General features: G+C 37.4%; 1 protein-coding gene across 6 annotated transcripts in view; it reads right to left on the bottom strand.

Moving 5' to 3' along the window:
• The window catches only part of ENOX2 (ecto-NOX disulfide-thiol exchanger 2), a 426,329-nt gene that overhangs the window by 223,551 nt on the left and 175,600 nt on the right, over positions 1-27,178 (bottom strand). For 5 of the 6 annotated variants that reach the window (XM_053662318.1, XM_053662315.1, XM_053662313.1 and 2 more), the window contains exon 3: positions 18,445-18,588. The exons of the other annotated variant lie outside the window; for it this stretch is intronic. The gene's annotated coding sequence lies outside the window, so the exon portion shown is untranslated. The remainder of the gene's footprint in view (positions 1-18,444; positions 18,589-27,178) is intronic. 6 annotated transcript variants of the gene reach the window in all.

Genomic DNA, 27,178 nt, shown 5'->3' on the forward strand with positions numbered 1-27,178 from the left:
GAACTGCACTTCCAACCACTACTGGTGGGATGACTACATTTTTTGACTCACAATTGGGAAAGCATGATTTGACATATACACTTGTATTTGGGTGGACAATGGAATAGAACATGTAATACTGAGGCCACTAAGTCTGCTCTGAAAATTCTAGCACATGGTTTTCCATATTTAACAGGAATAAGAAGAGAATCTACAAAAGAGTAATACCTTTTTAAAATAAATTTTGATGTAAGAGAACACTGCATGGGAAAACATTTGCAACACATTTAACAACAAAAAAAGATTAATTTCTATAAAAATAACCCTTACAAGTCCAAAATTAGAAGACAGTCATAGAAAAATGGGCAAAGGATATCACAAATGATTTATACAAGAAACACAAAGGATTAGAAAATATTTGAAAAAAATGCTCAAACTCATTATTCATTAGAGAAATGAAAATTAAAGCAATAAGAAGCTATAATTTCTCACTCATCTAATGGGCAAAAAAAGTCATAAGACTGAAGATATTACATGCTGGCAAGAAGACAAGGAATAGCTCTCTGAACACTAAGGTTGTTATTAGCTTGGTGAAACCTTTGTAGAAGTTATTATGGTATTAGCCATCAAAAGGAAAGCCCTTAACATGTCAACTCTGCAATCCTATTACTTGGGCTCTATTGTAGAGTAATACTTTCTTACTTGTACAGAGAAGCATGTTCATGGATGTTCTTTATAGAACATTGTTTGTGACAGCCAAAAGATAGAAATAATATAAATATCTACCAACAGGTGGATCCCAACAGTAAGTTTCCTAATCTCTTACATGGCCTACCAGACAGTTATTAACATAAGGGAGAGAAAATCAGGGAAGAAATAATCCTTGGTGGGGAAGTAAGAGACAGTAAAAAGGGCACAAGGGTCTTCTGAGGTGCCAAAAATGGTTTATGCCTTGTCTCAGGTGCTGGTTATATAACAATACTGCTTGTGAAAGTTCATTGGTGTACATGAATGAATTAAAACAAATATACCAAAGACCAGAGCTGGGACATCCAATACTTTAGTGGAAAGAGGACTGTACTGGGAAGAAGGAATTGTGAGAGCCAGCTCCTTTCTGCCCAGACTAGTTTGGGACTTTGGGTAAACCACTTGGGCTGAATCACAGCTGACTCACCTGTAAGTGGATATAATTATATTCTGTTGAAAGATAGATAACTGGGCCCAATCATTTTCATTTCTAGGCTTTATAACTCTTTAAGACATAGCAGTTCAGGATAATTTACTTCCATAAATTTCTTTTATACATCTCTTCTTCATTCCTACTTCCAAAATACTGATCCAGATCCATGTCACTTTACTGGGCTATTTCAAAAGTGTTCAAGTTTGTTTCTCTATGTCTAATTCTGCTCCTTTACAGTCCACAATAAAAATACTTTGATTAGAGTATCTTTTGAAAGTATAGCTCAGATCACGACACTGCTTTTTTCAGAAACCTTAGAAAGCAGTGGGGCACAGTGCACAAGATCCATCATCTGAAAACCCAAGTTTGAATAGCTTACTGGCTGCTTATTCTTGGTCAAATCATTGAGCCTCTGAAACTCCGTTACGTCATGTGTAAAATGAGAGTATAATGGACCCTTCTTCACAGAGTTATGTAGAACAGCCTTTTAGCTACTGATGCCTCCAGTCTCAAGTCACACTGAAATTCATCAACTAGAGGCCCAAAGTAGAGGCAGAAAATCAAGTTTCTTAGCTACCTTAACTTTACTGACTCCAATCAAGACAAAGAACAGATTCTGGTCAAGATGGTAGCATAGGTAAATATGGTACTCGGAACCTCTCACAACCACATAAAAATTACAACTGAATTACAGAATAACCATCATGTAGAATACCTGAAATCTGAAGGCCTAGATGGACAGAAGTCCTATTACTAGGGATAAAAGAAGAGGCCACATTGAGACTGGTAGGAATGAGCTGGTCCCACATCTACATGTGTGATTAAAAACCAGAAGGGATATCTTGGCTATGGAGCTCCTCTCTAATGATCAAGGGGTTCCAGGCCCAAATGAGAACCCCAAGCCCAGCGTTTCAGTGCTAGGAATAAAATTTTCCATAACTTCTAGCTATAAAAATTGGTGGCTGAGTGAGACAGAGGGCTCCTGGAGTTCTAAGTATTCCTCTTAAAGGGTCCATGTATGGACTTACTCGGATTCAGTTGCTCTAGACTTCAGCAGTGAAGCAGCAGCTCAAAAGGTGCCAGGGCCACACAAGGAGGAACTAAATTGTCTGGCTTCATGGCAAGGACTGGAGGGGCAGCTTTCTCTCAGACAGAAGTGCTGGCAGAGGTCACTGTTCCTTTTCTGAGCCCTCCCTATACAGCTGGCAGGCAGGTGCCATATCTCAGTCTCCATCAAACCTGGCTCACACTTTTTACTCCACCTAGTAATTCCCTGAGACCCTGACCCACTCAACTTGTGGGCCCACCCAAGCCATTTCCAGTGGCTTTTCCATATAAATGGCCTTTCTTGGCTCATGCTTTGGACTTGTTTAAAATCTCTCATATAAGCAGTATGTGGACTCTTTGTACCCATACCTCTTGCGTAGTCACCCCAGGACTGGCACTAACCACAGCCAGCATGATTTGCAGCTTGGCTTCTCCCATGTGCCTCCAAACCCAGCACAACTAGCAGCAATCTTCAGATACCTTTATAGTATATGCTAGGTGGCCTGAGGCTGGGCACAGGCAGTGGCTGCACTTGGGCCTCTGGGAGGCCCCAGAGCCTGTGCACCCAGTAGACAGCTTCTGACCAAGCTGGATTACACCCAACCACCTCCACAAGCAATGCTCATGGGGCAGAATCAGCAGGCACCACAGTCCCATTGAAGTAAGTCTTGTTCCATTGGGTCAGCTCCTGCACATCTCCTCTGCTGTAGTTGAAGCCAGTCCTCACATCTGACTGGTCTGAAGGTCAAGTCCCCCCTCCACTGACATGGCAACAGCAATCAAGGCTCAACTATAACAGGGCAGTGCACATAGCCCACAAAAAGTGCAAACCTGGAGCACCCAACTTGGGGTTCTAACAGGACACCTACTATATAAGGCTACTCAACCAAGTCCAGGAGACATAGCAGCTCTACCTAATACATAGAAACAAACACAGGGATGCTGCCAAAATGAAGAAACAAAAAAACATGTTCCAAATGAAAGAACCTCATAAAACTTCAGAAAAAGAACTCAATGAAATGGAGACAAGCAATCTAATAGATCCAGAGCTCAAAACAATGGTAATAAGGATGCTCAAGAAACTTAGTGAGAACTTCAACAGCATAAAAAAGAACATGGAAACCATAAAAAGAAAGTCATAAATGAAGAATATACTGAAATTAAGAATAAATTACAGAGAATTAACAGTAGACTAGATGAAGCAGTGAATCAAATTAGTGATTTGGAATATAAGGAAACACCCAATCAAAATAGCAAAAAGAAAACAGAAGCCCCCCTAAAATGAGGATACTGTAGGAAGACTCTGTGACAACTTCAAGTATACTAATATTCACATCATGGGGATGCCAGAGGGAGAAAAGAGATAGCAAAAAAAAAAAAAAAAAGGAAAATCTATTTGAAAAAATAATGATGGAAAACTTCCCTAACCTGGTGAAGGAAATAGATATACAGGTCCAGGAAGTGCACAGAATTCCAAACAAAATGAACCCAAAGAGGCCCACACCAAGACACATCGTAATTAAAAGATTATGTGCCAAAGATTAAAAAGAAAGATCATCTTAAAAGCTTAAAGATCATCTTAAAAAGATCATAATTAAAAGATTAAAAGTGCCAAAGATTAAAAAGAAAGATCATCTTAAAAGCAGCAAGAAAAAGGCAGTTATTACCTACAGGGACGTTCCCATAACACTGTCAGATGATTTCTCAACAGAAACTTTGCAGGCCAGAAGGGACTGGCCTGAAATATTCAAAGATATGAAAAGCAAGGACCTACAATCAAGATTAATCTACCCCCAAAAGTAGCTATTTAGAATCAAAGGATAGGTAAAGAGCTTCCTAGACAAGAAAAAGCTAAAGGAGTTCATTACTATCAATCCACTGATATTACGAGAAATATCAAAATATCTTCTTTAAGAGGAAAAAGAAAGATCAAAATATGAATAATAAAATGGCAAAAAGACATATCTATTAATAATTACTTTAAATGCAAATGGATTAAATGCTCCAATCAAAAAAAATTTGTTGACTGAGCGGATAACAAAATAAGACCCTTACACATACTATCTACAAGAGATTCACTTCATATTGAAAGACACACAGAGAGTAAAAGTAAAGGGCTGGAAAAAGATACTTCATGAAAATGGAAACAAAGCAAAATAAAAAAGCTAAGGTAGCAATACTTACACAAGACAAAAATAGGCTTTAAAACTAAGGAAATAATAAGAGACAAAAAAAGGACCCAGCAACTCAACTTCAAGATATTTATCCAAACAAACCCAAAACACTAAATCAAAAAGACATACATCCATATATTTACTGCAGCATTACTTACAATAGCCAATATATGGAAACAACCTAAGTGGCCATCAATAGATGGATGGATAAAGAAGAAGTGGAGCATGTATAAAATGGAATCTGATTCAGTCATAAAAAGAATGAAATTTTGCCATCTGCAACAACATAAATGGACTTAGTGTATATTATGCTTAGTGAAGTAAGTCAGAAAAAGACAAATTTAGTTGATTTCACATATATGTGGAAGGTAAAAAACAAAATAAACAAGCAGAATAGGAACAGACTTGTATATATAGAGAACATTTTAATGGGTGCCAGATGGGAGAGGTTGGGAGGATGGGTAAAAAAAGGTGAAGTGATTTAGAAGTACAAATTGGTAGTTACAGAATAGTCATGTGGATATAAAGTATAACATAGGGAATACAATCAGTAATATTGTAATAACTATGTATGGTGCCATGTGGATTCTAGATTTATCGAGGTGACTACTTTGTAAGTTATATAAATGTCTAATCATGGGGTTGTACACCTCAAACTAACATAATACTGTACATCACCTGTCATTTAAATTTTTTTTAATGTAAAAAAAGAGAGAACACCTCTGAGCAGTCTGAACACAAAGCTCTCCAACTGACAGAAGGACAAAAAGTGAAAGGCATTCCCCCTTTGCAGGCTGTACTACAGAGATAGTGATAGCTTCCAACAAAGAACAACAGTCTTTTTTTTTCCAATTACAGTTGACATACAATGTTATATTAGTTTCATGGATCCAGCACAATGCTTAGACATTTTTGTAACTTATGAAGTGATCCACCTGATAAATCTAGTATCCACCTGACACCATATATAGTTCTTAGAATATTATTGACTATATTCCCTACAGTACAAAGGACAACAGTTTTCACTCGCAGCAAGCCCTAGCTGGGAAGTTCTCTAGTCCTCTGTGCATACATTTAATGTTGATAAGAACTCTTTAACTGAAACCTGGCACGAAATCAAGAAAAGCTGAAATCTTGCAGTTATACTACTCAGATACATTAGTCAATGTTTCTCAGGTTGTTCATGCTAGGTCAGGGTAATAATGGAGAAGAATAAAAATGCCCAAATTTGAAAATAACTTGCAAGTAAACCACTATATTTTTATAGGATATTTAAATAAGCATCTGAAAAGAATATATAATTATGACCTGTTACTTGCTCAGACTTATGAAAAGTTCTGAAGCAAATTCAGACCTTAGCAAAGTCTGGCCCCTGTGGCTTCTTAAAATCCCTATTATGCAAATTATAAAGGCCACTCGCCTTGGGAATGCCCCTCACATTAAATGGCTTGCAGGATGCCCAGAAACTCATTTTGGAAGAAAAAGGCAGATTTTCAACTTGATCTCTCTTCTCCCAAGTGAAGATAACCAAGAATCTTCTGATATTTTACCTCCTCACCCCCAAAACTTCCTTGATTGACCAGAGAAGCAAAGATGTCTTTGTTAATCTCGCCCTGATCTGAAATAAAATTCCATGAAAATGCTTCTACTCTTCTTCCAATTGTGCACTTGCACTGAATTCTCTACCTCCCATAGTACTTAGCACATAATAGCCACTCAGTAAATATTTGCTCTTATTTACTGAGTATTAACTATAAGCAGTCACTCTTTCATTGCACTTGACATAATTGCAAATAATTATTTGCTTAATGACTGTCTTCCTCAGTAGACTGTGCACATTACAAGGCCAGAGTTGGAGTTGGTTTTATTCACAGCTGTCCTCTTAATGCCTACCACAATGCCTCACGCTTATTAACACTAAATAAATAATCAAAGGAAAGAATACCATGTACTAAACACTATTTATTCATTTTCTTATTTAATTCCTAAACAACCTGTACACTTGGTATTATTATTGCTATTTTACAGGTGAGGAAACCGAGACTCAAAGAGCTGCAATAACTTGCCTACAGTCAGAGCAAGGATTCTGAGTACATGCTTTTAACAATTATGTTATCCTGCCCCCCTCTTTTTAAGCCCTGTTCCACTACTTCCTAGCTGTAGCCTGGAAAATTTATGAAGTTTTCCAAGCCTTATATTGGTTGTGAAGTCTGCTTGAGTGTATGTGCGTGTCTGTGTGGCACCTGGTAATAGTAGTTGGCATACAATCAATATTTAATAAAAGCTGCTGCTCCTGCATTGTTATTAAACCAAATACACGGAAGAAAGTGACTGTAGCTAAGGAATGCCACCTGCTGAAAACTGCTCCCACCCCTCAAGATAGTGCATTCCATTACAGCAGTTGGACACATCTCTTATAACTTTCTGTGCTACTTCATCAACCCTCCCTCACCACATTCCATAAACCAGCTTGCATGTGAAAGTTGCTTTTGCTTAAAATTCAAATGTAGAATAAGCAAAATATTTTTAAATTAATTCTATTACACAAGCAATTGTTCAACTTGAAATAATACAACTTGCATGGCTTAAATTGAATAACTCTCATTATCAAGGAAATTAAAGACTGTAAAAACATCAAGACTGTCTCCTAGCCCATTAAAAGAAGGAACTTCATCACCACAGATTTCTATCTTAATAGATAATAAATGGATATCAGGAACTAGAACAGAAAGGGAAAACTGCAAATTAGGGAGTCTCTTCTTTCTGTGTTGAAATACCTAGAGTGTTCAACATTTCCACAAGCACTTTTTTTGGACACCTTTTGGTCTACTGCTTCCCTGTCACTTCAGTTGACAGAGACTCTAAATATAGACTACTACAAACAGCCAACATTCTGCACCACAGTGGCCTAGATATACCTACTTATTCTGATGCAGTAGGAGTTGCTGCACTGGTTTTGAACCTGGCTGCACATTGCAATCATTTGGGGAGCATTCCAATAATAGTGATGACTATCTGTCAACCAATTTCTATTTTGATTCAATTGACTATGAACACTGATTTTATAGGTACTCTGCCTGTGTTTAGATCTCATTTCCTCTACTTATTATTTGGACAAATTACTTAACTTCTCTGTATTTAAATTTTGTTATCATTAAAATGAGGATAATCATAGAATTACTATGAAAATCAAGTAAGTCAGTAGATTGTCTGTTACACAGAAGGCGTCCCATCATATTAGCTATTATTGTTATTTGTAGTCAACTATTTTAATTATTATACTTTGGTGTCATGGAAGAGAAAGGAAGACTTGTTGAGTTTGCAAGACCATGTGAATGACAATGCTGAAATGGTAGCAGAGGTGTTCATTATTGAAATTCATGAAAATCAAATGTCTTCACTGTAATGTACTATTTGGAGGCAAATCAGATGATATGAGGTTGGCCATCTGGAATTTATGTTGATTTTACACATAAATAAGTAAAAAAAATCTAAATGTAGTACATTTATATTTGAATAACCCTATTTATTTGTACTACATAATGGACTGTGTCATTGCTGGTTTCCCCTGGTTTAAAATAATTTCTAAGGATAGGACTGAAAAATCAAAAGTCGTGTTAATCTTCAAATAGACAGGAATGTTGGGAGAGTGGGGGTTCTTGTTATACTTTTCACTATTCCAAGGGGAGGAGAGAATATCTATTTGTGAGAGGGGACAGACAGACAGTGCTATAGAAACTTCTTTGGGCTTTCACCCCACCCCTGCTTGTTCCTTGGCATAGGAGGACTGACTTAATATGATTTGTAAAATTAGAATAAAAGTAAGTGCTCTATCATGGTTTAACCTCTGCATTCTGGCTATGAGGTCAGATGTCCCTGAGTAGACATGACTCTTCTTCTCTTACAAACTGAGTAGACCTTTTTCAGGACATAGGTACTTTTTTTCCCAGTGGCAGACCCACAGGCCCACCTTGCTCTTAATTTCTAGCTTCCAAATGAATTGTGACACAGGCCATCACTCTCAATGACACTGTCAGGGTAAGTAGTCTGCTCTGTAGACACAATCTTCCCCGTAGGTAGGTACCAAGGTATAGATTTGGAGCTGGAGATGGTAGGAAGCCTCATTCCATGTTCTTCAATCCAGTTTTACTTCTAATAAAGCTGATACTATATTTTTTCCTCACATGGATTTTTGGGGTTTGTTCTCAGTTTGGTGCAGAACTAGGAGAAAAGAACTCATACTCTTAAACCCTAGGAAATAGCAACAGTAATTGTAAGAGTAGTATCTGGGTTTTCAAAAACACTAACATATGTGGAAACAGATTTTTTAAAAAATCTGTGCTTTACTCAGGGTCAAAATACTAATAACAAGCAGCATATCCAGTACTAAAAACACTATAATCAATATTTCCTTTATTATATGTCTGAGTATGCTCCACTCTCTTAGTAAGGCCAGGGAGTCCTTTATAGGCCCTAAGATTTAAAAAATGACAGTTGCTTTTATAACTTTAGTAAATTAACAGGAGAAGAAAACAAAATCTAAGAATCCTATTAGTCTGAAATTGAGTTTTACTGACCTAAAACTGATTTTTTACAGAAAACTCTTTCTTGAAAAATCAAGAAATTAAGAGATTCTCTAGACAATATTTGAAACAAAGTATAAATCACAGATAAAATATGATTATAATTTTTTCCTATTTGGATGGAGTAGCCCCAAGGGTGGGCTGGGATGGGGGACACAAACTTTCCCCTGACATGTAAGCAGGTGTCACAGAGAGTTTCTTCTGTAATTTGCTGAGCTGCTGGAGCTCAGCTCTACAGATGCAATTCACTCACAGGTATTTCCCAGTGTCAAACTCATTTTCTAGCTTGAGATCAAATGGTGCTCCCCTGTGTGGCACACAGAAGATATTGGACCTCACGTACCATTGGGTTAGCTTGCTACAATCATGTGATACTATTAGCATGGGGAAGCCAGCTCCTCTAGGTTATAAATACATTTTCTGAAGTTCAAATGAATCAATCACATGCCACAGTCCTAGCCAACTTGAAATGATTATATAGGTCTAGTAATAATTAGCTCTGGTTCTGCCACTAATTAACCATGTGAATTTAGACAAGTCCCATCTCTGAGTCTCAGTTTCTTCATGTGTAAAAATGATGGAGTTAGACAAGATTGCCTCCAATTCTAAAATACTATGATTCAATATATACCATTAGCCTCTTGCCAACAATGTAAGGCTGAACTTCATGTCTGTGGAGAGAAGAACTCCTAAGGACTTAGGTAGAATGAAGTCATAAAATCATCCCAAAGATATTTTAATAGTTGGGGCAACTTAAGAGAGAATATTTGCACTTTTCTATCCTGACTCTTTTGTGCTACCCTCAATTTCCTCTCCTCCTGACAGTCCTTAAAGATGAAATAATTCACACTTTCTATCAGACCTAAGAAAGAAAGAAGTTAGAATACCTTTTTGCTCATCTAAGTATCAGGATATGGTTTTATTTCTTGAGACTGTAATCAGTAAAAATGTCCAAAGACTAAAGAAACTGAGGAGGGCTATTACTCAGTTTCTACTCTTTTTCTTCCATATGAATAAACAATAAGCTCTTCTTGCCCTTGGCAATATAGTAATTCAGCTGACATGCTAGAAATACCATACAACAAAATATAAAATGGTGGCATTTTCACTCTTTAAAAACAATCAATACTTTCATTTGTGGACTTCAAAATACATGTGAAACAAAAGTCTTATCCCTTTTATTATAAGGTAAATCAAAGAGCTGTAAGTGTCATAGAAAAATTTCCTGGGTTACTGTCCCTCTCCAGGTAAGAAAAGAGAAAAGTACTCCCAGGCAGATGAGTGCTCATCTCATTTTTACATTTTTCTTCCAAGTGGGCTTGAATAGCTTCCCTTGAAAACTCATTTCTATATATAGTTCTTCCTTTTGTCTGACTGCAACTCTCAGTGCTGCTCTGCAGGCCCACTTCTTATTCATCTAGTCTTAGCAGTACTGGAACAGTACTGAAACTGTTCACAATATTATCTTTGATAGTGTCATCTCATTTTGGATACAGAAATTCCAAAGGAAACCTTGAGAACTGAGTTAGGCGTCTAAATCCAGTTTAGATAGAATCTGAAGGTTCTTATCATATCATAACTTTCCTGGTGAGGCTAGTCCATCATAACCAAAGTCATTTCTCCTCTCTGGTTATTAGCAACTCATCTGTAAGATGAAATGACTATGAAAATATATCAACAGAAAGAATCACCACACCAATGCAAATTATTATTGAATCAAAACATCTTCTTGCAGATACTGAACATTTAAGATTCAATCATTATTACAAATAGAAAATGGTTGAGGATCCATCTGTTTAAACTGAGCAATTCATCATTCACATAAACTTTGGCAATACTGCTTAGTACTGGGCATCACCTATTGAAGTGAAAACTTAGCATCTTTCAATACAGGCCTATGAGAAAAGACCATGGAAATAGGACTATATCCACAACTGGATGATGATTCTGGCATCATAATTATCTCCAGATTAGTTGTTCCCTCTTTCAGAGAGTTGACACCTACTTTGAGAATTAGTGTGCCGTCATGTTGCTTAAAACAATGCATTCGATTTTACTCATCATCTGGATGGCCTCATAGAGTCTTCCACTTTAGTGGGAGTATTTGAGAAGAGAGTTGGTATCTCTTTTTCCTACAAATCCATGTGTATCTCAAACCAGGAGGCAGCTGGAATCTTTTGGACAGGAACTTGGCATTTCATTTTGATAAGAGTTGAACAATCTTCTACCCTTTGGCTATAAAATATCATGTGTATGAGTGCAATCACTGCAATCTTACATAATTTATGTAGCTGCAGCATGATTTCGGGAATATTTCCATGGGGAAAAGATAAAATTTGAGAGCATACTCTGAAGAATTCTGAGCCTATCTTGAGATACAAGCTGCAAAGGAGCCAGATCCACAAAGAAAGAGTTTTTGGTCAAACATTGCAGTAATGTCTAATCCATATTGTTGATCTACTTCACAGAGGAGTTGGGACAGGACACCCAAATTCCACCTATCAGTTTCCATTGGGAACTCATGAAATTTCACCTAGTAAAGAGGCTAGGATTCCATTAGAACCATGCATTCTCTTCACAAGCACCAAATTTAATGTGTGGCTACTCTCAGGAGGTAATTTCTCTAAGATTCAAATTCAACTTTTAGGAAGAAGTAAGGTAGTCAGATGATCAACATTAGATACCAACTGCCCAGGTTGCACATAGCTCTACCCTGGGAGTGAAAAGGGAATAACAGAAAAGATTAAGGCAAAGGGAAAGCAATTCTTCAGCCAAACATGTGATCAACAAATATTTATTGACCATTTATTGTGTGCCAGATATGAGTCAGAGGCCCGCCCAATAAGGGGCTGATGACTGAGTTGAAAGGCTAAAACATATTTGTATGAACAGATAACCAGTAGTTTAAGGTGGTCTGTAGTCAGTGCCTAGTAATTAATATGAATATAATGATCAAAGGGTTTCAGAGATACAAGTGAACAGCTCAAAATAGAATGAAGGTAGGACTTGTACTAGGTGTGGTCAGTTGGACAGGACTTTAACAGCGAAAGAAGAAAAAGAGCATGCTACACAAAGGAAATGATAGGAATAGGTACTGAAGTAGGTGGGCACTGTGCCTTTTTAGAGAAAGTATCAGATAGCCTTGGCTGAAATAGAAGACCTGTTTTGGGGATTAGCAGGGGAAAAAAGCTGAAATTAAAAAAAAAGTCATCTCAGAGTTTTGAGGGATTCTAGAAATGAAATCTAAGCTCTGCTCACCTTATTCTCACACAAACATAGATTTCCCAAGTCTGATAACAATATTTAATATACATTTTAGTAATGGATCCAGGTTACTAATATGTACAGACATAATAATCATAGCATAGTAGTTAGAGATAGGCTTTGGAGTTGGAAGCCTGGCTAAACTACTTGCTATATGCTTACCCTTGGGCATTATGTGACTTTTATTTCCTCACCTATAAACATGGATAATAGTAAGAAAAGGGGAAAGAATGCATGAAGGAGACAAAAGGAACATGAATCTGCAAAATGTATTGCCCAGGAAGGCAGGAGTAGAGATAATTCAAGCAAGGGGAGGCTGTTAATAGAATGAAATGAAGTAAACAGGTGTAGATGGTTGAGAACCGCCAAAGTCCACTCACTTTGACAATTTGGAGGTCACTAGGGATCTTTATGAAGTTACTTTTAGCATAAAATAAGGAAGGCAGTTTGTAGAAACAAGTGAGGTAGGAAAGATGGGAAAGGAAGCAAAAAAGGTGTAGTGAGTTAGTGAGAGACAGAGAGAGAGAGAGAGAGAGAGAGAGAGAGAGAGAGAGAGAGAGAGAGAGAGAGAGAAGGGCTTTGATTCAAAGGGGTCACAGAGTTGAGTGATATAATAGCTACATGTGTATCTCATCTTAGAACTGAAATGGCTTTTAGCTGCTGTAGGGACTTCCAACCCTAGCTTTCCTTCTTGCTAAGATACAAGGAATGGTGACAAAGGGAAGAGGACTATATACTTACAAAATGTCTTCCCTCTTCCTTTTCTCTAGCACTGCATAGGAAGAAAATACTATTAGAAAGAAATCTATACATTAAAAAAAGATTTTAGTTATTCACTTATTTTTTGAGAGAGTGGAAGGAAAGAAGAAAGAGAGGGAGAGAAAAATCAATGTGTGGTTGCCTCAGGAGTGCCCCTGCACTGGGGACCTGGCCTGTAACCTAGGCAAGTACCTTCACTGGGAATTGAACTGGTGACCCTTTGATTCACAGGCCCACACTGAACCCACTAAGCTACACCAGCCAAGGCCAATCTGCACATTTATAATGCCATATAATTGCCAGCTACACAATTATAAGAGACTCCCAGTATATTAAAACCTCATTAATTTGAACTACAGTAATTTGAAATTTGTACAAATTTAACGTGTGCTGGTTACCTATGTACTTACAAAGAAAGGGTTCAGTAAACAAATAGTGTGAAAAAAGATTTCAAGGGATATTTCATTGTTGGCGTACAAAAATGCCTTTGGTAAAACTAATAATGGAACTGCCTTTTGACCCAGCAATTCCACTGCTGGGAATACATACTAAGAATCCCAAATCACCAATTCAAAAAGACCTTATGCATGCCAATGTTCATAGAAGCATTATTTACAGTAGCCAAGTGCTGGAAACAGCTTAAGTGCCCATCAGTAAATGAGTGGATAAGAAAATGGTGGTACATTTAATGAGTTCCGGCCAAGATGGAAGCATAGGTAGAAATGCTTCACTTCCTCACACAAAAGAAAGATAACCACCAATTTAAAAACAATAAACAAACAGTAATGCCAGAAAATCAAACTGCATAGAACTCTGACAACCAAGGAGTTAAACGCTCATCCAAACCAGTAGGAAAGGTGAAGACAGGCACCCAGGCAGAGAAGATGTGGCAAGGCTGGAGACTATGTGAATGAGGCAGAGCTGGCTGACCAGAAAATAAAGATTCAAAACCTCTAGCTATAAAATATTGTGGGTATTTCAAAAGCGGGAGAAACTCCTAGTCTCACAAGAGAGTTCATTGGAAAGTAGGACTAGAGTGGAGATAGGAACTGAGTGACATTGTTCCTTCCCTTGACCCCTCCCCCACAGACAGCACTCCAACACAGCAAAGAGGAATGCCCCACCCTGGCATATACCTAAGGCTCTGCTCCCTTACAACAGGTGCACCAAGACAAACAAATATGACCCAAATGAAAAAACAGATCAAAATTCTAGAAAAAGATCTAAGTAACACTGGTAATCAAGATGCTCACAGAATTGACTGAGCTCACTTGCAAAATGAAGGAAGAAATGAAGGCTATACAAATTGATATAAAGGAAAATATACAGGAAATCAACAGTGAAGGGAAGGAAACTGGGACTCAAATCAATGATTGGGAAAAACAAGAAGAAATAAACATCCAACTGGAACAGAATGAGGAAACAAGAATTCAAAAAAGTGAAGAGGGACTTATGAACCTCTGGGACAATCTGAAATGTTTCAATATCCAAATTATAGGGGTTCCAGAAGGAGAAGAGGAAGAGTAAGAAATTAAAACTTATTCAAACAAATAATGAAGGAAAACTTCCCCAGTCTGGTGAAGGAAATAGACTTCTGGGAAATCCAGGAAGCCCAGAGAGACCTAAAGAAATTGGGCCCAAAAAGGAACACACCAACCCATATCATAATTACATTACCTAAGATTAAAGATAAGGGGAGAATCTTAAAAGCAGCAAGAAGAAAGGAGAGAGCTACCTACAGAGAAGTGCCCATAAGACAATCAGCTGATTTCTCAAAAGAAACCTTGCAGGCAAGAAGGGGCTGGAAAGAAGTATTTGAAGTCATGAAAAATAAGGACCTCCATCCAAGATTACTCTATCCAGCAAAGTTGTCCTTTATAATGGAAGGGCAGGTAAAGTGCTTCCCAGATAAGGTCAAGTTAAAGGAGTTCATCATCATCAAGCCCTTACTATATGAAATGTTAAAGGAACGTATAAAAAGAAGATCAATAACTATGAACAGTAAAATCACAACAAACTCTTAACTTTCAAAAACTGAACATGAAAAACAAAACAAACTTAGCAAACCACTAAGAATAGGAACAGAATCAGAGAATTGGAGATCAGTGGGGAGGGGGAGAATGAGGGGGAAAGGTACAGGGAATAAGAAGCATAATTGGTAGGCATAAAATAGACAAAGGGGAGGTTAAGAATAAATAGTATATGAAACAGAGAAGCCAAAAAACTTACATGTACAACCAATGGATATGAACTAAGAACTTATATGTACAACCAATGGATATGAACTAAGGGGAATGCTGGAGGGTAGGTTGTGCAGGGTGGAGTGGGAATTAAGGGGAGAAAAAAATTGGGACAAGTGTAATAGCATAAGCAATAAAATACACCTAAAAACAACAACAAAAACACCTGTCGTACATTTACACAACGAAATACTTACTATGCAGCACAAAGAAAAAAGGAGCTCCTACTCTTCACAACAGCATGGATGGATCTGGAGAGCATTATGCTAAGTGAAATAAGTCAGGCAGTGAAAGACAAATACCATATGATCTCACCTATAAGAGGAACCTAATCAACAAAACAAACAAGCAAGCAAAATATAACTAGAGGCATGGAAACATGCAACAGATTGACAGTGACCAGAGGGCAGGTGGGAGGGAGATAAGGGGAGAAGAAGGGGAAGGGTCAAGTCAAGGAACAGATATAAATGACCCATGGAGATGGACAACAGGGTGGGGAATGACTGTGGGAGAGAGGGGCATGTGTGGGGGAGGGGGAGCAACTGGGGGAAACTGGGACAACTGTAACAAAACAATAAAAAGTGAACCCCCCCAAGATTTCGAGGGAGCTAATTTTGCTTGCCAGGGGCCCATTTACCCTATTTTAAAGAACATACAGTTTTTTAAAGGCTTCAGCATATTCATTATTAGAATGCAAATTGATTCTGCTAATTATAGATTAGCATAATCTACTGCAAAATCCTAAAAGGGCAATAAATACTTTGGTATCACTGAATATGCTCATTAGAAATAAAACTGCAATTGTTCAGAGTTAGTTCACAGTTCAGATTAATGCATACTCCTTTTCCTCACTCTCATGAGTTAAGTACAGTTCAGGAGGTACTTCTGTAAACTAGCATATTGCTTATCATGAACACAGTGGAAAAGGTAATAAATGAGCAAAAAAGGCCTTGGAGCAACCAGCACAGACGTCTTAAAGTTGATGGACTAAATCCTGTAACTCTCTCCACAGATTTAACCCTTAAGTTGATTTAACTCTTGGTTAACATACTAATCTATCACACCAACTTGGAGAGCTGGTGGTTTTTTTTAAAGTTCATAACTAATTAGGAGAAAAAGGGTTGCTACATGAAAGGACACTGAGAGAAATGAGAAGTGACTACACACTGCAGAAAGGAGACAGGATGTGTGTGTGTGTGTGTGTGTGTGTGTATGTATATACGTACATATATATATATTGCAGTATAATAACAAATGACTAAAATTATGCCTCTAAATGATAAGTAGACTTTAGATCATCTTGAATATATGCCCTTAAAAAGGCAAATAAGTTTACAGTGGGTGATCACTTAGTAAGGTGCTTAAATGTCTAATCACTATGTTGCACACCTTAAACTAATATAATACTGTGTGCCAACAGTAACTGAAAATCAATTTATTTTAAAATGGCAGATAAGTTTATACACACATACATAAGACTTGTAGCCATAATGGTTGACCTGAAAATGTGAAATCTGTTGATGCTTAAAGATATAAAGTTTATAATATTATCATATAATAACAAAATAAAAGCAACATTATTGATTAGTATATACAGATATCATGTTAAGCACTTTACCTGTATAATTTCATTAAATTCTACTAGCAGTCCTAAGAAGTAGGCTTTATTTTTTTTTGTTTAAATTTACTGGGGTGAATTTGTTAATAAAATTACATAGGTTTCAAGTATATGGTTCTATAATACATCATCTGTATATTATAATGTGTGTTCCCTACCCCAAGTCAAGTCTCCTTGCATCACCATTTAACCCCTCTTTACCCTCTTTTGCCTCCCCCCAGGGCCTTTTGCTTCTGGTAATCACTGTGCTGTTGTCTCTGTCTATGAGGTTTTTATTTTTTTAATCCCCTCACATTTTTCACCTAGCCCAGAAACTCCTCTCCCCTCTTGAGAGCATTATGCTAAGTGAAATAAACCAGTCAGAGAAAGAAAACTATCATATGATATCACTCATATGTGGAATCTAATGAACAAAAATAAACTAACAAGCAAAACAAAAACAGACCCAAAGAAAAAGAAGTAGGTTTTAGTATCATTTCAACTTCACAATTGACAAAAATGAAACTCAGAGAAGTTAAGGAACCAATCCTAGGCCACAGACAGACAGACCTGGGATTAGATAGAACTCAGGCCAGTTCCTTGGCTATATATTATGCCTTCCCCAATGGTCTGGAAAATATAGCTCTCAAAGCATCACTCTTTTCTTGAGGAAACCAGCTAGCTAATGTTTTACTATATTTTTATTTTCCAAACTTGTATTTAATAAATGTCTTGATTTATAATCAGAAAGACCTATGATCTAAGACTCACATATGGTATTACATATTTATAAACATGTTTCATGTTTTAAGTTGAATGTAAAAGTAATAGTAAAAAAAAACCACCATGAGTTGTCTGTTAGGTTCATATCCCAGATTCTCAGATCAGTCTGTATATACTTAGGATAGTATTTCCAAATAAATAGCAAAGCAACAAAGAGATGAAATTTTAAAATATCAAATTATCAGTTAAAATCTGGTTCTCCTATTTTTTCCCCCAATTCAATTTGGAGAATTTAACTGAGAACAGATAAATGGAGCATAAAGGAGTGGAAAGATTGCAGGGGAGGCTGCTGTAGAGGATTTGGGAAAACCTGTTCCTCAGTTGTTCTAAGAGAGCTATGAGAGCATAAAATACATGCAAGCATAGTGTGTACTGGAAGAAACGGGTAGGCTAGGGAGATGCAATATCTTCATTAAAAGTAAAAATGAGGGTAGCCTGTTGCATGTACATATAAAGAAAAATGTACGATGAAAACATTCACTCATGCAATTCCTTCTACCTAAATCAATGTTCTGTACTTATCTCTTCCTAACTCAAGCTTACATATTCAAGGGCCAGCTACAAATGCCATTTCTGCTGTGAAGTCTTACACAATGCCCATAGGCTTTTTTTCCTTTTACACTTTGACCATAGCATCTATGATTTTTTAAAATGAGTTATTTATGTATGTGTTCCCCATCCCCAATTTCACCATGAGTTCCTAGAATGCAGGGAACTCTTTCTCATTTCTATAGTTCCTTCAAATTCTAGCAGAAGGCTTGCCACATACATACTAGGTGTTCAGGAAATGTTGACTCAATAGCACTGGCTTAAGAGAGTGCATTATCACCTAGCTTACCTGAAGGAGCATTTGTTCTCTTTCTTTTCTTGCTTGACTCTCCTCCATTCTCAATGAGGCCTTCTGTGACCAGAGGGCCACTAGTACTACCAAATTGCAGGGGTTCGTTGTTGTTGGCAGGGTCAAAGGGCAGCTGGTTCAATCCTAAAGGAGAAAAAGAAGCCAAAATCCAGACTCCATTAAGGACTTGGATTTCTCCAGATTTTATTATATGAGCCACTGGAGAAAAAAGTAAATCTTAAGACTCTAGAATAGCCAGGGAATTCCTTAAACTAGTTGTTGTCTTTAATTTTTACAGATCTTAGTGACAAGTAAAATTAAAACTAAGGGTCTTATGTGGTTCTGCCATTTCTAAGATCCCCCCCATTTCTTGGAAATTAGCATGTCTTGCCACAACCTTTCAATTACTTTTAATCTCTTCCCTTAAAGACATAGGACCCTCTTTAAATGTGGCTGACATATTTCACAGATATAGAACAAACATTTCAAAAATTTATATGGAACCATAAAAAACCCCAAATAGCCACAGCAATTTTGAGGAAGAAATACAAAGTAGAAGGGATCATACTACCTGATATCAAACTATATTACAAGGCCACTGTAATCAAACAGTCTGGTACTAGCATAAGAACAGACACATAGATCAATGGAACAGAATATGGAGCAAATAAACCCAAGTCTCTACAGTCAATTAATATTCAACAATTGGGTAAGAAGCATTAAATGGAGTAAAAATAGCCTCTTGAACAAGTGGTGTTGGGAGATCTGGACAGATACATGCAAAAAAATGAAACTTGACCACCAAATTAAACCATGTAAAAAAGTAAACTCAAGGTACATAAAAGACTGAAATATATGTCATGACACCATAAAAGTTCTACAGGAGAATGTAGGCAGGAAAATCTCAGATATCCCACATGGCAATATTTTCATGGATATGTCCCCTAAAGCAAGGGACCTAAAGGAAAGCATGAACAAATGAGACCTCATCAAAATAAAAAGCTTTTGCATAGCTAATGAAAACATCAGCAAAATCAAAAGGGAACCAACTGCATGGGGAAATATATTTGCCAATGGTACCTCGGACAAGGGTTTCATTTCCAAAATATATAAAGAACTCACACGACTCTACTCCAGGAACACAAACAACCTGATTTAAAAAATGGGCAAAGAATCTGAACAGATACTTCTCCAAGGAGGACTTACAGAGGGCCCAGAGACATATGAAAGGATGCTCTGCATCACAAGCCATCAGAGAGATGCAAATTAAAACCACAATGAGATACCACTTCACATCTGTCAGAATAGCCATCATAAACACATCGACAAAAAAGTGCTGGAGAGGTTGTGGAGAAAAGGGAACCCTAGTACACCATTGGTGGGAATGCAGACTGGTGCAGCCATTATGGAAAACACTTTGTAATTTCCTCAGAAAACTAAAATGGAACTGCTTTTTAACCTGGCAATTCCACTGATTAGATTATACCCCAAGAATCCTTAAACACCAATTCAAAAGAACCTATGCACCCCAATGTTCACAGCAGCACAATTTACAATAGCCAAGTGCTGGAAGCAACCTAGGTGCCCATCAATAAATGAGTGATCAAAAAAGTACCTTTATACAATGGGAGACTTCTGCCAAGATGGAGGCATAGGTGGAAGCACTGTGCCTTCTCACACAACCAAGTTTAAGAACAACAAAGTTCTAGCAACAAAAATGCAGCCAAACCACAGAAAATTGAACTATATGGAAGTCTGACAACAATGAACCCTTCAGCCAAACTGCTAAGAGAGGCAGAGCCAGCAGCAGAGCTAGGTTGGGCAGGAAAGATCCACGGGACTGACCCGGGCGCACGACACAGGGGCGCCAGCAGCCGTGGGCTGATCCTAGGTGTGGAGTAGCGGGTGGACCCACTGAGGGTGCAAGGCGGTGGATTCACTGAGGGCTGCCCACGGTCACACATTCGCACGCAGATAAACCGGTGAAGGAGCAACAGGTGAGACAGACTGTGCAGACCCCAGTGGCGAGATGCAGCAGAAGGGACGGATATTGTCCCTCTCTGACCCCGCTTCCACATAAGCGTCACAAACCAGTGACCTGGGGGGCCCCGCCCTGGTGAACAAATAAGACTCTGCTCCTCATACGTAACAGGCAAGAACAGATCAAAACATAGCTCAAGAACAACTCAGAGCCCCAGAGCCGATAAATCTAAGTGATGAAGAAAAAGCCAAACTTTCAGATGCTCAGTTCAAAACACTGGTGATCAGGATGCTAACAGAACTGGTTGATTTTAGTCACAAATTAGAAGAACATATGGAAGCTAAACTAATTGAAATGAATGGAAATACACAGGATACCAATAGTAATGGAAAGGAAACTGGGACTCAAATCAAAGGAGTGGACCAGAAAGAGAAAAAAATTGACCAAACAGAAAAGGATGAAGAAACAAGAATTAAAAAAAAATGAGGAGAGGCTTAGGAACCTTCAGGACATCTTTAAATGTTCCAACATCTGAATTATAGGAGTACCAGAAGGAGAAAAGGAACAGCCATGAGTGAAAAACTTATTTGAACAAATAATAAAGGAGAATTTCCCCTATCTGGCAAAGGCAATAGACTTCCAGGAAATCCAGGAAGCTCAGAGAGTCCCAAAGAAGTTGGACCCAAGAAGGAACACACCAAGGCACATCATCATTACATTAGCCAAGATTAAAATGAAGGAGAGAATTCTAGAAGCAGCAAGAGATAAGGGGACAGTCACCTACAAAGGACTGTCAGTGGATTTCTCAAAAGAGACCTTACAGGCAAGAAGGGGTTGGAAAGAAGTATTCCAAGTCATAAAATCCAAAGACCTACATCCAAGATTGATTTTTCCAGCAAAGCTTTCATTTAGAATGGAAGGACAGATAAAGTGCTTCTCAGATAAGATCAAATTCAAGGAGTTCATCATCACCAAGCCCTTATTATATGAAATGTTAAAGGGACTTACCTAAGAAAAAGAAGATAGAAAAGATGAACAGTGAAAGGACAGCAAACTCACAGTTATCAACAACCATACCTAAAACAAAAGCAAATTAAGAGTACAGCTAGATCAGGAGTGAACCATAGAAATGAAGATCTCATGGAGGATTAGCAACAGGGGAGTGGGAGAAGGAGAATGGGGGAGAAGGTACAGAAAATAAGTAGTATAATGGTAGGTAGAAAATAGATAGGGGGGAGGGCAAGAATAGTATGGGAAATATAGAATCTAAAGAACTTGAGTCATAAACTAAGGGGGGGAATGGTGGGGGAGGGAGTGTGCAGGGTGGAGGGGAATGAAGGGGGAAATAGAACAACGGTAATGGCATAATCAGTGAAATATATTTAAAAATATAAAGAAATAAAATCTTTTTAAAAAGTACCTTTACACAGTGGAATGCTATGCAGCTGAAAGAAAGAAGGAGCTCCACTCTTTGCAACAGCATGGATGCATCTGGAGAACATTATGCTAAGTGAAATAAGCAAGGCAGTGAAAGACAAATACCATGTGATGTCACCTATAAGTGGAACCTATCAACAAAATGAACAAGCAAGCAAAATATAACCAGCAGCATCGAAGTAAAAAATATACCAACAGTAACCAGAGATGAGGGTGGAGGTGATAATGGTGGAAAAAAGAAGAAGGGTCATCAAGGAACATTTATTTGACCCATGGACAAAGCCAAAGAGGGGTAGGATCAAGGGTGAGAGGTGGAGGTGGGTGGTGTGAGAGGGGAGTGGTGGGGAGAAAATGGAGATAACTGCACTTGAACAATATGAAAAGAGAAAATAAAAATCAAAACTATAAAAATTCTTCATATAAAAATATGCCTATATTTAGACCCACTGTTTGTTTGCAAAAGCTTAGCCATGAATTCCTTAGATTATCTCTTGACAGTTTCTTATTCTTTCATTGCAAGGGTTGTTGAATCAATGCAGGTATACTCAGAATATCCTGGTATCAAAGTCTCTTCCAATGATTACATAAAGATTTCCAAAAAAGAAAAGCATAACTACATAGCAAATGAGAAATGGAAACAAAGATATGTAACTTGCAAAGAGGGATTATTTAGTAATTGAAGTGTTGGGAGTTATGACCCAGATTTGGGGAGTGTTAATCACATCCTCTTCAAATGATATCAGAAGCACCATCACTTTACCAGTAGCTGTTGCACCACCCAACATGGCAAAAGACATTTTCTACTCTCTAAGTCTTACACAATTCAGTGAGGGATGAGTAGAGATAGTTGTTACTCCTCTGGCAGCAGCACCTGGATTTTCAAGTGCTTCAATGAAAACTCCCTAAAATGTGGAACCAAAAGCTTTGTTAAATCCCAGTGTTAGGCCATCTTTCCCAAGTCTTTTATCCACTGGTTCTCTAATCCTATTCAAGAAATCAGGTTGGCCTGCCATGGCTCTTTTTTTAACCCTCAAGTTTTCTATGACCCACAGTTATATAATTCTTGAGGCACTGTTTTGAAATGCCATTACAAGCATGGGATCTAGTCAGGTGAAAGTCAATCAGGTTTCAGTAAAATGAATGCTAAAGTTCTAACAAAATGACTTTTTGTTATTGTTCTGATTCTAACAAAATAACTTTACATTATTGCTTTTAATTGAAAATATCCCTTACTAATGTTATAGCCCACATAACAAGTACCATTTCCTCAGTAATCAGACTCAGAACACCTCCATTAGATGTTTTCTGAAAACTGTCAAACATTTTCAGTTTACATCATCTGAGTAGCTAAGTGAAATAATAAAAACTTGCTTCTATATCTTAAGTGTACCACTCACTGCATCACATCTATGTCCTATTGAATCCCTACCATAAGTAGAATAAAAAGAAGTCTGTGTATTAGAAAATATTCAGATCATGACCAAGACTATTTTCAAAGTTTGTAAGCTCTCCTAAAAAAGATCTCTCCCTCCCTCCCTCCCTCCCTCCCTCCCTCCCTCCCTCCCTCCCTCCCATATAACTGTATTCCTGGTGCTGAGCACCATGTCTGCCACATGCAATATTAAATGAATGAATTAATACTCAATAGGGCAGGGAGGTGACTCATTCTATTAACTTATGTAATTATTAAAGACGACAGCTGATAATCAAGAATTAATGCCACATTTAAAAGTTCTGATGCTGATTATATCAACATTGCTTAAAATAATTAGATTTCAAATGCATCCTCATCACTCGAATACTACACTGCAGGATGGTAAAATCTTGATCGAAAGGAATGATAGGGAATTAGGAGGTTCTAATTAATAATGGTTAATCAGAAATTTTTTCTTATTTTGTTTTGCATTTGATAATTTTACAGAATAATATCTTAATCCATTTTCTTAGTTTATTAAGTAGAAGACTAAGGTTCTTACAGAGCTTCAGAGCCAGAGCCATGATCTATAAAAGGAGGTTAATATAGTAGTACCTAACTCATGGGACTGTTAAATGGATTAAATTAGATCATGTATGTAGAACAATCTGAATCAAATCTGACATAGCAGATGCTCAATAAATATTAACTGCCATTATTCTAACTTTGAATTTCCAATTTTAATTCATAGAAATTGTTGATGTACAATGTGAGGAGATTAGTCTGCATTGGTATATCCTGATCTTAGGATATGCTCTACTTTCCTCATTAAACCCTTTCATTGCTGTTTGTACCTTTTTCTGAAAGTTGAAGGAGTCTAGGAAAAAAATCTGATTTTTTGTTTGGCACTGAATAAGATTGAGATTTCAAGTACTTTCTGTGTATCCATCTCAAATATGATCCAGATATGTGAACTTGATAAATCAGCATACCATGTCAGGACTCATTTCTTATAGAAAAAGATCTCATATCACAGAAAAAGAAACATCTCACTCTGTAAGTTAATTCACTGAATACAAATCCACATTTTATATTATTTTCCAGGACACAATACAGTCTCCAAAGATTTCTAGTTGGAGAAGAAGGGTTAGAGAAATAGCCAAATCCTATGATACCAGTGCTTCCTAGCTACTTTTATTGTATTACTTCATTCCTCCCTTAGGATGACACTAAATAAACCAATAAATCAGGAAAGCAATACATACTTATAGGATCTTTTCTGTGTCATGTATGTGTTATAATGTTAAATGCTGTTTTAAGTAAAACCATCTCATTAAAACTATTAAAATTCTAAAAGGAAAGCCACCACTTTCATTTCAAGAATTCTTGTTGCTCAAATTTCAATTATGACTTAAATGTAAAATATCAATTACCATAACGTACTTCTCACACAAACTACAGAATTTATCATTAAATCTCTTACAGAGGTTTCTACAATTCTCTCCTATATTTTATGAAACTGAAAAGATATTAGATTAGAAATAAACTTTTCAGTTTATGTAGTTCATTCATCTATGCAAAGCAGGAACCTTATCTATGAAGACCTGCAGGCCTAAATCCACTGGGCACTTCTTAACCTGGGGAGCATTCCTTGAAATGCTCCTGGGAATTCAGCTTACTTTTCTTACCTTAAAAAAACAGAACAAAAATAACCACTTACTCTACTTGAGGGTTCCTTTTATCCTCCCAAAACTGCCTAGGATACATTTTGTGTGACTGTTTACTTACTTACAATCCTTAAAATGAGTGCATGGGGTGTCTAACTTTTTAAGGGTTCTACCGATATCAATGCAAGAAAAATAAATGAAGTCACAAAGAATTAAGAGCGCAAAGTTAGAAAATTTTTAAAGTCTTATACATTTCTCATAGTCCTTACTCTTTTATTTCTGAGGATAAATTTAATAGTAGTTTGAAACTTGACCATTCATTTCTTCTCACATCTTTTGCCTTCATTGTCAAAGCCTATAAAATGTATAGTTTGCCTAAAGGGAACACAAACTGATAAAATAAAGGAAAATATATAGTAAATATTAGTGTTATAGATTTCTGATATTTCTGTATCTTATTATGTTCACAATTAAACAAGTCCATGTGGTAATGTAATTTTCATCTAAAACCAGGTTGACCAGTTGTTATTTCATGCCATGTCAAAATACAGAGTATCTGACTTAATAACACACTTGAGGCCACCTTAGAAAGTGTGCACATTGGAGAAAGGTGGGGCTGGGGTCTTGGATAATGTCTTTTTATCCAATAGAACTAAGGAATTCAAAAATCTAAGGCCCTGGCTGGTGCGGCTTAGTGGATTGAGCGATGGCCTGCAAACCACAGGGCTCTGGTTTGATTCCCAGCCAGGGTCCTTGCCTGGGCCCCAGGCCAGGTCTTCAGTAGGGGACGTGCAAGAGGCAACCACAGACTGATGTTTTTCTCCCTCTCTTTCCCCCTACCTTCCTCTCTGTCTAAAAATAAAATAAATAAAATCTTTACAAAAATCTCAGGATGAAGTGTGGTTCTCAGTGAATCCTCCAATCTACAGGTCAAGGAGTTCACCTGCAATGATGTGTGCCATACAGATGCAAATGGTTTCTGAGCATTGGGGAAAGCACTGAAGAATTTTCATGATTATTGTGAAAAAAAAGCTCAATGATGTCTTTGTGCCCAGCTGCTGTAATAGTTACTATCACAATTCACTTCACAGAGCTTTCTACTATCAGGTCAAATTAGGACTATCCTTCAGGATGCAATCTAACACTTTTAATGAATGCCCCAGGTTATATATAGTATGGAAATGTGAACCTGTGGATCCCTGCAACTTCTTATTTGCATCTGTGGCCCACAGATTTAAGATGGTATAGCCTTAGCAAAAAAAAAAAAAAGGCACACAGTTCTATGCTGGATCAGTTCTCTTTAAAAGAAAATGGTTAGGTCCTGAGTAATCTGGTAAATTCAAACCAAGGCAAAATTCATCTCTGGAAGCCCCTCCTCCTTCTTCAGTCTAGCCCTGGAAACCTCTGACTTCATATTTTAAGATTTCACTACCTAGTGGTTCACCTGCTACTTCTTAGGGAATACTTAAAATCTATAAAACAGTTGGATTCCAGTGTGACTCTCAAGCAGCAGGAATTAGCAGCCAAAACAAATAAACATTTCTAAGTTCCAGGTCTTAGCTGATGTCAAACAAATGAAATGTACTTTGTCAATTTTGTGAGTTCAATAATCTGTATAACTGGCATAGCTGCAGCAAGGTAATTGTAAAAAAAAAATTAATGGGTGAGTGAAGATGATGAGAACATGATGAGGAAAAAAAGGGCCAAAGTCCTCTTCTACTGATGGGCTTGCTTGAATGGTGGTGAACATAAGAACTTTCTGAGCAAAATTTACACGTACTTTGCCTTTTTCAAGGTATAATACAGGTCACAATGGATTTTCATTGACAGTGGTCCTTCAGCAATTTTAGTTACTCCCCAAAATACTTGGCCTGGCATTCAAGTAATAAGACCACACTCATTCCAAACCTTGTTTCCTACTGTGTCCTCAACACTTCCTGAACTTTACTGTGCATGCATGTTCTCTAGGGATCTTGTTAAAATGCAGATTTTGATTCAGCAAGTCTGGGTTGTATTCTGCTTTGCTAACAAGTTCCCAGATGATGCTGATTCTTGTGGGAATCAAACTTTGAATAGAAAAGGCTGACATTCTAGCAAAATGAGACTATCCAGAAGTCATCAAATCATAAATTTCTTACCTCCACACCTTTGGCTCACACTGTTCCTCTACCTACTTCTTGATTTCCAACCTTCAGAATACTACCCTTCCTTTAGGGTTTATCTCAGGTGTTATTT

This window comes from Artibeus jamaicensis, unplaced genomic scaffold (genome assembly GCF_021234435.1).
Source record: "Artibeus jamaicensis isolate MK-2021 breed Jamaican fruit bat unplaced genomic scaffold, CSHL_Jam_final contig_240, whole genome shotgun sequence".
Taxonomy (NCBI): Eukaryota; Metazoa; Chordata; class Mammalia; order Chiroptera; family Phyllostomidae; genus Artibeus; species Artibeus jamaicensis.